Source organism: Rhinopithecus roxellana, chromosome 1 (assembly GCF_007565055.1).
Source record: "Rhinopithecus roxellana isolate Shanxi Qingling chromosome 1, ASM756505v1, whole genome shotgun sequence".
NCBI lineage: Eukaryota > Metazoa > Chordata > Mammalia > Primates > Cercopithecidae > Rhinopithecus > Rhinopithecus roxellana.
This window is the reverse complement of record NC_044549.1, coordinates 103,473,770-103,488,643: the sequence shown is the minus strand read 5'-3', so window position 1 is coordinate 103,488,643 and position 14,874 is coordinate 103,473,770.

Here is a 14,874-nt window from a genome sequence, read left to right as displayed (position 1 = left end):
TATTGTTAATTATCATACATTCCAAGTCTTAGTAAAATCAGACAATAAGTCTAGAATAATTCAATGCCCTGTGTTTCTATTTGGCAAAATTGCCTTAATAGCAAACAGAAATAAAGTTTTAAAGATTGGAAAAATAGTCAAAGGAATCTATTTTTCTTTTTCTCCATTTAAATTTTGTAGAATTTTGTGTTTAGGAACATGTATATATATGTTCACATATATATGAATATATACATGAATATATTAATAGATATGGATAGATACACATATGCTTATATATGTGTGTTTAAAACTGCAGGCCAATTTGAAAAGAACGAGTGCGATTTCATCATTTTCAGTTAATCATCAACAATTTATTTAAATCTTATAAAATAAGTTCCGATCTAGTAACAAACCATAATTCTAGATTGTTTCTACACAGATACCCATGCACTGGAACTGTTTAAGGCAAGTATGTTAGCCTGGAGACTATGGAATCATAAAGGATCCATGGATGAGCTTCACTAGGCTTACAGCCTCCCTGAAATTATATGAATATTTGTATATTTGCGTCCTTGTAAGTTTCTAGCATCTAGAGACACTGAAGGATTCTTAACTGATTCCTAATCTCCCTAAAGTTTTAGCCTGATTTTTTCTTTTTATTATACTTTAAGTTCTAGGGTACATGTGTACAATGTGCAGGTTGGTTACATACGTATACATGTGCCATGTTGGTGTGCTGCACCCATTAACTCGTCATTTACATTAGATATTTCTCCTAATGCTATCCCTCCCAAAACAAGGTATCAACTATTTAAAATAAAAATAACATAAAATAAACATAAATAAAACTATTTAAAACAAAATCCACCAGAACATTGATGGATTATAAATGGGAAGACTTGAAAATCTATCAGCAAGATACTACTTCTGTCCAGATGTCTCTGATCCTCTGCAATTATTTTTCTCAAAAATTATTTATGCTAGATAGTCCCCAGATTTATTTAACTTCTATATTCAGACAATAAGATGGGGTGTTTTCTAACAACTTACTTCCTCTGTGAAAGAACTCTAGTCTGGGTTCTGACATACCCCTGGGCTCACAGCAACATTTCTGTTTTTTTTTTTTTTTTTTTTTTTCTATTCTCATCCCAAGGGTTTTGGCTGATCAGGCTGGAGTGTGGAACAGAGGATTTTAGAGCTCATCTTTATTTGTAAGGAAAATCTGCTTTGCTTGATTTTTGTGGATTTGGAAGAATGTTATCGGGAACAAAAGGAGAAGGTAGTTGAGGGATGGAGAGAAAGAGGATAAAGTGGGACGATTCAAAAGAAACTTTGCCATATAAAAACACATTTGTTTCTTTGGGAACTGGCAGTTTGCAAATGCTGTCACTAATCTGTTTAACATATGAGGATTTCCAGTTTAGTGAACATGTTTTGTATAATCAATTAACAATTATTATTACCTATATACTAGATGCTTATTGCCATTATAGTCATTGAAGAGGACAGAAGAGAAATAAAAATCACACTCTCACCCCTTAAAACATGTGTAATTTGAAGTGAAAATTAAGCTAACAAATACTAATCAAAAAGAGGAAATTATTAAGTGGTATACATATATAAAATCAACTAAGATTATATTTACTAAGAATGAGTTTAGACGTCTCTCATCCATTTAAAATGTTTCATTTGAATTATGAAAACCATTTAAAAACCAAATGAAGTGAAATGTTCCAGTTAATACCCATTCCTTCTACTCTTTCCCTTCCCAGAGGGAACACAATCACAAAACTGACGGGTATTCCTGTGTATGGCTGTGTGGTTTTTCCATGTATGTCGTACATTCCTGAAGATTACACTTTGGAAATTTCAAATATTTGCATCAATAGCACAATACAGAGTTTTCTGTTGCTTTTTAAAAAAAGTTTATTGTTTTGTTATTTACGTGATACACTTGAATATACTTTATTCATGTTAAAGGTTATAGAGCTTTTGTTAATCTGTTTTTATGCTTAAAGAACAGTTAGCTTTCTTTAAAAATCTCATATGTTTTTCTCAGCCTAAGATATGTCTTTTCACTCTTTTTATACTGTCTTTCATCAAACAGAAGTTATAAGCCATGATAATTGTTATAACAGTTTTTTTCCATTATGGATCATACGTCTTGTTTCTTATTTAAGAAATACTCTGCATAGAAGCTGGAAAAGAAGAGGGCATTCTAGACATAGAATCCACACAAGCGGAAATTGGCATGGTAGAAGACAATAAATAGACTGGCTTGACTGCAAGAAAAGGGACCCGAAGGAGTTGTCTTAGTCCACCTTTTTTCAGCTCAGACAGAAACTGGTACTATTCTAGGTACCTTGAGATAAATGGCAGGGTCTCCTCAAGAATGTAGGAGATGACTTCTTAGTCTACATATTCCAGGCCTATCTAGGCCCTCCTAGACTGAAGGAATTAGTATCTTGGTACATCAGTAACCATCTGAGGGATTGCAGCTTGCCAAGGCACCCAAGTTAGGAAGCTCTGAAACTTTGCCCCTAGGGGGGAACGAGCACTAAACTGTCCTTGACAGATCTTTGGCAAACTAAGATAATCTCAGAGGTACACTTTTCACAGCCTCACCATTGCGAGGTTCGATAAACCTTTTTCCAAGAAACGTTTTCTCTTGTCTATCTTTTCTTATATCTATCTTGTTTCGGAGGCCACCACTATCTGAAGTAAAGGCAGGTACAATTTTTCCACTTAGATCACTTCTCTCCGGCTAAAGTCCCTGCTAATTCACAGGCTTTTTCAATTGTTTCTCCCAGAAATATTTCTAATTATCAAGTAATTACAGCAACTTTAAGCTAAAGGATGAAAAGAACACAGATTGAATTTACACATCAACACAATAATTATTTATTTTATAACTTCAATATTTTGCAATGTTTCCTCGTTATTCTTGTTCTGTTCTTTCTACGACTTTGTATCTGGTCTGGAACAAGCAATAAACAACACATTTTCATAAAGCTAATTATGAAATGTAAAAAATGACAGTTGACATTGACATTATTTAAAAGTTGTCTTAGTAAATATTTTGGAAACTCAACAATATATTTATTCTGTCATATTTTACCCTCAGAAGAACAAGAGGGAGAAAGGAATATTATCACCTTACTTCCATACACATCTAAAAAATACAACACACCTATAGACAAATATATTTAAAAGAATTTGAAAGACTGAAGTCAGTTAGGAAGTAGTTCTCTGATATGGCAATCAGAGGTTATCAATTCAAAATCAACATTTATCATTCTCATGTTCTTGTAGGCAACAAGTCAATCAAAATGGAATGGAGGGAAAACATTTTCATCAGAGTTTAGCAACAATGACAGGTGCATGCTTCTGAAATAAAAACACACATGCCAATAGAAAAATCAGCCAGCTACTAGGTTTGTGTAAATGGTACTAATTCTTGTAAACACTGAATCCTTGGCATATATAATTTTAGATTTTGATTAATATCTAATTTACATAATTTTATATAGATGATTCTATTCTTTTACACAGGTATATTTGCCAATTAGTACCATCCCTTTTGCATACACAGAATTTAGCCAAAACAACATTCTGTAGGGGATCTATATAAGTCCTCCAGATGATTCCCTTTCAGGCTAAAGTTTGAGAACCATTGCATCACTCTGGACTAAATCTCTGAAAGACTTAATAGCTTAAATATTTATATATATTATGAATGTATACGAAGGATATGATTGCATACTATATAATATAAACATTATTACATAGGTAAACTTCATAGCAGAAATAAAAAGAGAAGTCTAAGAGGATTCTGCACTGGTTGACAAAGAAAACCTATGCCAATTTTTACAGAATTAATTTTTATAAAGTATTAATCTAAGGTATCACACAGTTCCCTATGATATCATAACCTAATACATGTAGACTGGAAGAAGTATTGCCTAATGCCTCAATCTCACTACATTTATCTGCTTAATTAGAGATCTGTTGAGCCTAAATTAAAATTTAATTTAGTATATATAAAATAGCAATAACAAATATTATTAGCAAGTTTAAAGAAAAGTGTTGGCTGGGTGCAGTGGCTTACGCCTGTAATCCTAGCACTTTGGAAGGCCGAGGCGGGTGCATCACGAGGTCAGGAGATTGAGACCAACCTGGCTAATACAGTGAAACCCTGTCTCTACTAAAAATACAAAAAAAAATAGCTCGGCTTGGTGGCAGGCACCTGTAGTACCAGCTATTCAGGAGGCCGAGGCAGGAGAATGGCTTGAACCAAGGAGGGGGAGCTTGCAGTGAGCCAAAATTGCGCCACTGAACTCCAGCCTGGGCGATAGAACAAGACTGTGTCTCAAAAAAAAAAAAAAAAAAAAAAAAAAAAAAAAAAAAAAAAAAAAAAAAAGAAAGGAAAAGAAAAAAAAAAGAAAAGTGTTATGTTTCAGAAACAACAATTGAAAAAATAGTCATGACATGTCAAATTCTAGTATTGGATATGAAGATATAAGTCAAGTCAGAAAACATCAAATATACTTGATTTATAACTAAAGTGAGTGGATTATTTACATATTGCTAACAATAAAACCTTTCAGAAACAAAAGTTCAATTTCATAATTCCCAAGATATATAGAAAAGCTGAAATATAATTACACTGCTATATTTTTATTGTTAGATAATAAGTGTATATATTTTAGGGTACATATGATAATACATTCATATAATTTGAAAAGAAAAAATCAGTATTTTTAGGATATCTATCACTTTAAATATTTGTCTTTTCTTTATGCCAGAAATAAGCAAATTTTTCTCTTCTAGCTATTTTGAAACATACAGGAGATTATTGTATGTTATAGTCACCTTAATGATCTATCGAACACTAGGTCTTATTTCTTTTATCAGACTGTGTATTTGTACCCATTAATCACCTCTCTTCAGTCCCCTCTCCCTCCCGCTCTTCCCGGCTTCTAGTAACCACCAATCTGCTCCCTATCTTCATGAGACTCACCTTTTAGGCTTCCACATATGAGTCAGAAGATACAATATTTGTCTCTCTGTACCTGCCTCATTTTATGATCTCCAGTTCTATCCATATTGCTGCAAATGACAGGATTTCATTCTTTTCTAAGTTTGAATAGCATTCCACTGTGTGTGTGTGTGTGTGTGTGTGTGTGTGTGTATCACATCTTCTTGATTTATTCATTCAATGATGGGCATTTAGGTTTATTACATATTTTGGATATTGTGAATAGTGTTGCAATTAATATGGGACCTAACTTGGTACCTACAAGAATTGTTGCAGGCACCTACAAGAAGTGTTGCAGGTATCTCTTTCACATATTGATTTCTTTTCTTTTGGCTATATGTAAGTACTGGAATTGCTGGATCATATGGAAGTTCTATTTGTAGTTTTTGAGGAAGCTCCACAAAATTTTTCATAATGGCTATACTAATTTACATTCCCAACAACAGTGTACAAGAGTTTCCCTTTCTCCACATCCTTGCCAGCATTTGTTATTTTGATAAAAGCCACTTTACTTGGGGTGGGATGATATCTCACCATGGTTTTGGCATTTCTCCCATGATTCGTGATGTTGAGCATTTTTTCATATACTTGTGGCTTGATTTGTTTTTCAGTCTTCTTTTGAGAAATGTCTATTCAGATCTTTTGCCCATTTTAAGAGGATTATTTACTTTTTTGCTATTGAGTTGCTTGAGTTACTTATATATTCTGGTTATTAACCCCTTAACAGATGAATACTTTGCAAATAATTTTTCCTACACTGTAGGTTGACATTCCACTTTGTTGACTGTTTCTTTTACAATGCAGAATCTTTTAAGCTTAATGTAATCCCATTTGTCTATTTTTGGTTTTGTTTCCTATTGTTGTGAGGCTTTACACAAAATTCTTTGCCTAGACCAATGCCCTGGAGCATTTCCCTATGTTTTCTTCCAGTAGTTCCATAGTTTCAGGTCTTAGATTTAATTTTTAATCCACTTTTATTTTATGTTTGATATATAGTGAGAGATAGGGGTTTAGTTTCATTTTCTGCATATGGATATTCAGTTTTCCCAGAATCATTTATTAAAGAAACTGTCCTTTCCCCATTGTTGGCACCTTTGTTGAAAACGAGCACCTTTACATCTTTAGTAAAAATGAATTGGCTGTAAATGTATAGATTTATATCTGGTTTCTCTATTCTGTTCCATTGGTCTTTATGTCTGGTTTTATGCCAGTACCATGTTGATTTGGTTACTATAGCTTCATAGTGTATTTTGAAGTCAGGTAGTGTGATGGCTTCAGCTTTGCTTTTTTTTGCTCAGGTTTCCTTTGACTATTCAAGGTCTTTTGTGATTCCTTATAATTTTTAGAATTGTTTTTTCTATTTCTGTAAAGAATGTCATGGGTGTTTTAATAGGGAATGCATTGAATTTGCAAATTTCTTTGGGTAGTACTGTCATTTTAACAATATTAATTATTTCAACCCATGAGAATAAAATATCTTTCCATTCTTTTGTGTCCTCCTCAATTATTTTATTAGTATTTGATTGCAGATATCTTTAGCATATTAGGTTACACTGATTCCTAGTTATTATACATATTTTTAGATATTGTAAATGGGATTGCTCTCTTTATTCCTTTTTCAGATTGTTCACTGTTGGTATATATAAATTCTACTGATTTTTATAGGTTGATATTGTATCCTACAGCTTTGATGAATTTGTTTATTGGTTCTAACAGTTTTTTCGTAGGGTTTTTAGGTTTTTCTAAGTATAATATCATGTCTTTTGCAAACAAGGTGAATTAGTCTGTTTCCATGCTGCTGATAAAGACATACTCAAGACTGGGCAATTTATAAAAAAAAAAAAAAAAAGGTTTAATGGACTTACAGTTTCATGCGGCTAGAGAGGCCTCACAATCATGGTGGAAAGCAAAAGGCACTTCTTACATGGCGGTGGCAAGAGACAGAATGGGAGCTAAGCAATATGGGTTTCCCCTTATCAAGCCATCAGATCTCATGAGACTTATTCACTACCACAAGAACAGTATGGGGGAAACCACCCCCCATGATTCAACTGTCTCCCACTGGGTCCCTCCCACAACAATGGGAATTATGGGAGTACAATTCAAGATAAGATTTGGGTGGGGACACAGCCAAACTATATCATTCTGTCCCTGACCCCTCCCCAAGCTCATGCCCTCACATTTCAAGATCAATTATGCCTTCCCAACAGTCCCCCAAAGTCTTAACTCATTTCAGCATTAACTCAAAAGTCCATAGTCCAACATCTCACCTGAGACAACACAAGTCCTTTCTAGGTCTGTAAAATCAAAAGCAAGTTAGTTACTTCCTAGATACAATTTGTACATGCACTGGACAAATACAACCATTCCAAATGCAAGAAATTGGCCAAACAAAGGGGCTGCAGGACGCATGCAATTCCAAAATTCAGCAGGTCTGTCAAATCTTAAAGCTCCAGAATGACCTCCTTGACTTCATGTCTCGCATCTTAGTCACGCTGATGCAAGAGGTGGGTTCCCATGGTTTTGGGAAGCTCCACCCCTGTGGCTCTGCAGGGTACAGCCTCCCTCCTGACTGCTTTCATGGACTGGTGTTGAGTGTCTGCAGCTTTTCCAGGCACATGGTACAAGCTGTTAGTGAATCTACTATTCTCAGGTCTGGAGGATGGTGGCTCTCTTCTCACAACTCCACTAGGTGGTACCCCAGTAGGGACTCTGAGTGGGGGATCTGACCCTACCTTTCCGTTCTGCACTGCCCTAACAGAGATTCTCCATGAGAGTTCCACCCCTGCAGCAAACTCCTGCCTGGACATCCAGGCATTTCCATATGTCCTCTGAAATCGAGGTGGTTCCCAAACCTCAATTCTTGACTTCTGTGCACCTTCAGGCTTGATACCACATGGAAGCTGCCAAGGCTTGGGGCTTCCACCCTTGGAAGCCATGGCTCAAGCTGTACTTTGGCCACTTTTAGTCACAGTTAGAGTGGCTGGGATGCAGGGCACCAAGTCACTAGACTGCACACAGCACAGGGACCCTGGGCCTGGCCCATGAAACTATTTTTTTTTTCTTCCTAGACCTCTGGGCCTGCAATGAGAGGGGCTGCCATGAAGACTTCTGACATACCCTGGAGACATTTTCCCCATTGTCTTGGGGATTAACATTCAACTCCTCATTACTTAGACAAATTTCTTCAGCTGGCTTAAATTTCTCTTCAGAAAATGGGATTTTCTTTTATATCACATTGTCAGCCTGCAAATTTTCCAAACTTTTATTCTCTGCTTCCCTTTTAAAATAGAATGCCTTTAACCCAAGTCACCTCTTAAATGCTTTGCTGCTCAGAAATTTCTTCTGACAGACACCCTAAATCATCTCGCTCAAGTTCAAATTTCCAAAAATCTCTAGGGCGGGGGCAAAATGCCACTAGTCTCTTTGCAAAAACATAACAAGAGTCACCTTTGCTCCAGTTCCCAACAAGTTCCTCATCTCCATCTGAGAGCACCTTGGCTTGGATTTCACTGTCCATGTCATTATCAGCATTTTGGTCAAAGCCATTCGACAAGTCTCTAGGAAGTTCCAAACATTTCCACATTTTCCTGAGCCCTCAAAACTGTTCCAACCTCTGCCTGTTACCCAGTTCCAAACTGGATTCCACATTTTCAGGTATCTTTTCAGCAGCACCCCACTCTCCTGGTACCAATTTACTGAATTAGTCTATTTTAACAGATTTACCAAAAAAAAAAAAAAAAAAAAAAAAAAAAAAGAGGTTTAATGGACTTACAGTTCCACATGGCTAGGGAGACCTCACAATCATGGTGGAAGATGAAAGGTACTTCTTACATGGTGGCAGCAAGAGAGAGAATGAGAGCCAAGTGAAACAGGTTTCCTCTTATCAAACCATGAGATCTTGTGAGACTTATTCACTACCTCAAGAACAGTGTGGGGGAAACTGCCCCCACGATTCAATTATCTCTCATCAGTCCCTCCCACAACACGTGGGAATTATGGGAGTACAATTGAAGATGAGATTTGGGTGGGGACACAGAGCCAAACCATACCACAAGGATAATTTGACTTCTTGGATGCTATTTATTTATTTTTCTTGCCAAATTCCTCTGTCTAGGACTTCTAGTATTATATTGAACAAAAGTGGTGAAAGTGAGCATCCTTATTTTGTTCTGGATCTTGAGGGAAAGGCTTTCAATTTTTCCCCATTTAGTATAATGTTAGCTGTGAGCTTTCTGTCTGGATGATGTGTTCATTACTGAGAGTGTGATGTTGAAGTCCCCTAGTATTATTGAATAGTAGTCTATGTCTTCCTTTAAATTTTAGTAATGTTTCCATTACATATGGGAACCCTGGTGTTCAATACATAGATATTTATATTTGTTATAGCTTCTTGCTGGATTGACCCCCTTGTTATAATACAGTGACATTTGTTGTCTCTTTTTAGTCTTTGATTTGCAGTTTATATTGTCTGATAAAAACATAGCTACTCCTACCCATTTACTGTTTCCATTTGCATGAAATACATTTTTTTACCCCTTCACTTTTGGTCTATGTGTGTCTTTATACTTGGGTTTCCTATAGGCAGCTTATAGTTGGGTCTTGTTTCTTTATCCATTCAGCAACTCTATGCCTTTTAATTGGAGAATCAAATCTATTTACATTCAGTGTTATTTTTAATAAGTAACGACTTATGTGCCCATTTTGTTGTTTGTTTTGTTTTATAATTCCTCTCTTTCTTTCTCCTGGTTGTCTTTATAGTTAAGTAATTTTCTCTGCTAGCATGGTTTTATTCATTGCTTTTGCTTTTAGTGAATTATAATTTTTTATTGTGGTTGCCATGAAGCTTACAAAAATCTTACAGATACAACAAGTTATTTTAAAGAGATGACAATTTTTCTTAGATTAGAAAGCAATTAATAGAAATATTTAAAAAATAGAAATGAACTCTACACTTTAACTCCATTCCCCCACATTTTGACTTTTGGTTGTCTCAATTTGCATATTTTATACTACCCATCTCTTGATGGATTGCTGTAGTTACTATAATTTTGATAGATTTACCTTTTAGGTTTCATACTAGAGTTATGAGTAGATTGCACACAATAATTACAGTCTTAGAGTATATATGATTGTTTGTGTACTTAAGTTGATAAGTGGGTTTTATACATACAAATGTTTTCTTTTTGCACATTAGGTTTTTTTTTTTTTTTACTTTCATATTGAAAAACTCCTGATAGTGTTTCTTGTAAGATGGGTCAAGTGGTCAATTCTGAGAATTCTCTCAGCTTTGTTTGGGAAATACTTTATCTCTCTTTTATATTGGAAGAATAGCTTACTGGATACAGTATTCTTGGATAGTAGGTTTTTTTTTTTTTTTCTTCTTCATCTTCTTTCAGTACTTTGAAAATTTCATCCTATTCCCTGCTGGACTGTACAGTTTTCATTTAAAAGTCTGTTGCCAAATGAATTGGAATTCTTTCACATGTTACTTGCTTCTTTTCTCTTTCTGCTTTTAGAATACTATCTTTGTCCTTTGAGAATTGGATTATTATATGTCATAGGATAGTCTTATTTGGGTCAAATCTGTTTGGTGTTCTCTGACCTTCCTGCACCTGGATATTTAACTCTTTGAAAGTTTTCTGTTATTATTTCTTCAAATAAAATTTCTAACCTTTGCTCTTTTTCTACTCTCTCTTGAATGCCAATAATTCTTAGATTTTGTTTTATGAGGTAATTTTCTATATCTTGTAGATGATCTTTGTTTCTTTTCATTTTTTTTCTCCTCTGTGTATTTTCAAATAGCTTGTCTTTGAGCTCACTGATTCTTTCCTCCACTTGATCTATTCTGCTGTTGAGAGCCTCTAACGAAGTTTTCAGTTCAGCAAATGTATTTCTGTTTCAAGTTTCCTATTTGATTTTTTAAAATTTAAATCTCTTTGTTAAATTTCTCTGAAACTTTTCTGAATTGTTTTTTTTTTTGTGTTATCTTGGAGTTTTGTTAAAACTGCTATTTTGAATTTTTGGTCAAAGAATTCACACATTTCAGTCTTATTAGGGTCAGTCACTGGTTTATTGCTTTGTCCATTTGAGCAGGTCATGGTTTCCTGTTTGCTGTTATTTCTCATGGACGTATGTCCATGAAGGATTGAAGGATTATTTATTTATTTCAGTATTTTCTGTCTGGCTTGTTTTGTTTTTTATTGACTATGTTAGCTCAGACATTCTTTGTAATTTACCTGTTGTTTTTTTCATTTTTACCTGCTAGATTGGTGCCTCCTTTCTGGTACTAGATGGTTCCTTAACCCAGGTTTGCCTCAGTTCTTATAAACAATCAGAGCTGCTTAGCCAGAATGGAGGAGATCACAAAGGGGATATCCCAATACTGTGGGAAAGCTGGCTAGGAATTTATAATTAGGGGGCCTGTGAAACAAATATCCTACAGTATTCTTGGATAGTAGCTTTTTGTTGAACAGTCACTCTGACTTGTTATCTCCTTTTGCCAAGTTACAGAGTAAAGTTTCCAGGGCTGGAGATGGTAGTGCCCCCCTCCCCCACCACCACCATTTGACTCTGGTTGTTTGGTTGTTCTTAGAAATCCTACTTGCTTTAGGCACTCCCAAATTTGAGGCAGGGACAGGTCTCTAGCCAGAGAACCAAAGATGATAGGGAAGCTGGTTGTCAACCCTGATCTCACATTTTCTAGTATAGAAACTAAGTCAGGGGGAAATATTCCATATGCTTGGTGCCAGGCAGATTCAGGGCAGGAGTATCACACATACAGAAATTTGATTTCTCTCTAATTTCAGTGCAGTATATTTGTTTTTGGTTTTCTGTTGGGGAGTGATATCAGTTTGCTTCTATGCTGCCATTCAGGGACCCGGATATCCAGCTTTTGTATTTTTTAAAAGTATAATTGAATATTTTTCTTTACTTAAGAAAAACCATGAAAAATCATAAGCCTATTAGATTATTTATTTCAAATATTTATTCCATGAATATATAATAGGAAAATCAAAATGTTAAAAATCATCCAAAGTATTTTTAAACCTTTTCTAGTATACAAATGTAATTTTAAAAGATTTCCAATTGTACAGATCCCTTAGAGTTATGCCTTTGTTTCTTGCAATGCTATGAATTTGGGATATTTTTGTCTCTTTATTGTGACTATTATACATACAGATTAGGAAATGCTACTTTTACTTAATGTAATAAAACTATGCTTGGTTGCTTATTATTATATTAGAGTACTCATTTATATTCTAAGTTGTACCTTTATTACCTTGCTTATTAATTGCTGTGAATATTCCTGTGCTTATTGTTTAAGTTTATGCCATTGAGTTCAGTTTCTATTGAGTTTGCATTCATTACGTTATTGTGCACAGAGAAAAAAATTAAAAAGAAGTCATAAAAAGAAATGCTAATATGAAATCAGGCTTAAGTGTGTATGCAACTCATTTAATTTAGTTTTATATAGCTAAAGTCAGTTGAATCATTGAACTCTGTTTTTATTTTTCAAGTTTTCAGTTACTACCTAAATTTTTGAGATATTGTGGCAGAAAATGGTGTAAATGGAAGTAGAGTGGTGAAAAGACTGTCATTTCTAAAATGTAGAGGAGACATCCCTACTTCTGCCTCCATTACCATCATGACAGAGTAGAGGCTGAAAGAGTAGGTATGGAGTATGAAAGAGTAGTTATGTTGTGGAGTAGTTAGAGTTAAGAGATGAATTCTAAACCTCCAGATTGATTGTGGCTGAAATCCCAAGATGATATCACCATACAGTAATAACCAACTACAGGAGGATGGGACATAACTGGCAATTTGGAATTAGGGCTACTTCTCCAGGTGACTTCAGTCTGCCAAGGTAGGCACTAAGGGAGGATGGGGTTTCTCTGTAGGAAAACAACAAATATTTTCATATTTCTGTATAGTCAGGGCTTTCTGATGGGACATTACTGACTGGCAACCTGAGTTAAAGGATGAGTGAACAGAAAATAAGCTTTGGACCTTAAAGATAGTGAAATACCCAGGAGAGATTTATAATGTCTCTCCTAGACCCATTTGTTCACATTGAAAAGTGTTTCAACAACTTGGGGACGCTCCCCTCCGCTTTCCAGAGAGGGTTTGATTACATTTGATAGCAAAAGTTTCTCTCTCTCCTCAGTGGGAGAAGAGAGGCATCTTTGCAGCAGTTTCTACACAAACTCCAAGATTCATAATTTTCAGGTCTTCTCCTAAAGAGCCCCTCCTTCTTTAAATATAGGGTGATATATGCTCTCTATTGCCCCAAAGGGGAAAGAGGGCACTGGAAACCAGCACTAAAATTGCTATTGAGAACTGCAGAACTCTCACTTCATAATGACTCCAATCAAACCTCCACACTAAGATATGATCAAATTCTAGCATGGCTTCTAGCAGCACAGAGGTGTGTTCCCAGGATAACCACAGCTCATTATAATGCCTAGCTGAGAAAGCTAAATACTGCCAGGAGAATTTAGTTTGTCCTAGTCAACTGCTGACAACAGGCCCCAAACTTTCCTTTTTGAAAAATGTTTACCATTGTGAATACGTATCACTTAGAACTCAGAAGATTCTCAGAGCCATTCCTTTAAAATGGGCATGGGCAATATGAGAAAAGAGTACAGTAATCCATATTGTGGATTATTGTATAACCTATGAATTATACACAATTAATAAATTTTTCAGTGAATCAATTTTTCAGTTATCACCAGGAAAGATAGGGCCTCTGTCTTTCTGTCTCTGTGGGAAGACAGAATTCTAACTCATTAGAATGTTAGCAAACACAGCTTGCCTAATCATATTTATGCCGATCAATCCTTTGTAAATTTTTTACTTCTTTGACTCTGCCTAGCTCTCCTCTTCCTAAATCTCCCTTAAAAAACCCCCAATTCACTTTGGGAGGCCAAGACGGGCGGATCACGAGGTCGGGAGATTGAGACCATCCTGGCGAACACGGTGAAACCCCGTCTCAACTAAAAAAAAAAAAAATACAAAAAACTAGCCGGGCGAGGTGGCGGGCGCCTGTAGTCTCAGCTACTTGTGAGGCTGAGGCAGGAGAATGGCGTAAACCCGGGAGGCGGAGCTTGCAGTGAGCTGAGATCCAGCCACAGCACTCCAGCCCGGGCGACAGAGCGAGACCCCGTCTCAAAAAAAAAAAAAAAAAAAAAAAAAAAAAAAAAAAAAAAAAACCTAGTAATCTTTTCACAAATCAAAATGGAGCTCAGCCTTTTCCTTTACTGTGAGTAGTTACTAAATCAGTGCTTATTGCTTTAACGAGTACTTGGCTGTGTTTATCTTTTACATGATATGAGTAAATAATCAGTCTGGGTCTTATCCAGAAAACTTTTGCTTATAGTATGAATAAAATACATATATATAAAAAGATATTAATCTTCCTCTATCCAAAGGAAGTCATCATCTTCTTTTACAGCTCTTTTCTAATAGATATAGAAAATTCTGTTTCCAATAATTGAAGAATAAATGCTTTTTTTAAATTAATTATGAAAAGTGAACATGTACTAGGCCATAGAACAATTATTAATACATCATAAAGACTCACAGAAAATTACAGACCATATTTTGTAACCTCAGTGGAATTCAGTAAGAATCTATGACAAGAAAAGCAAATACAGATATTTCAATATTTTTAAAGAAATACTTCCACATAACCCATGCATCAAAGAAGAAACTATATTTTTAAAATGTGGAATAATATGGTAAATAGTGTCAGAATATATGAAATACAGTTAAAAAGCTACATTTAGACTGAAATATATAACCTTAAAGGCGGATATTAGCAAAGAAGAAAGACTAAAATTAATGAGCTAAGG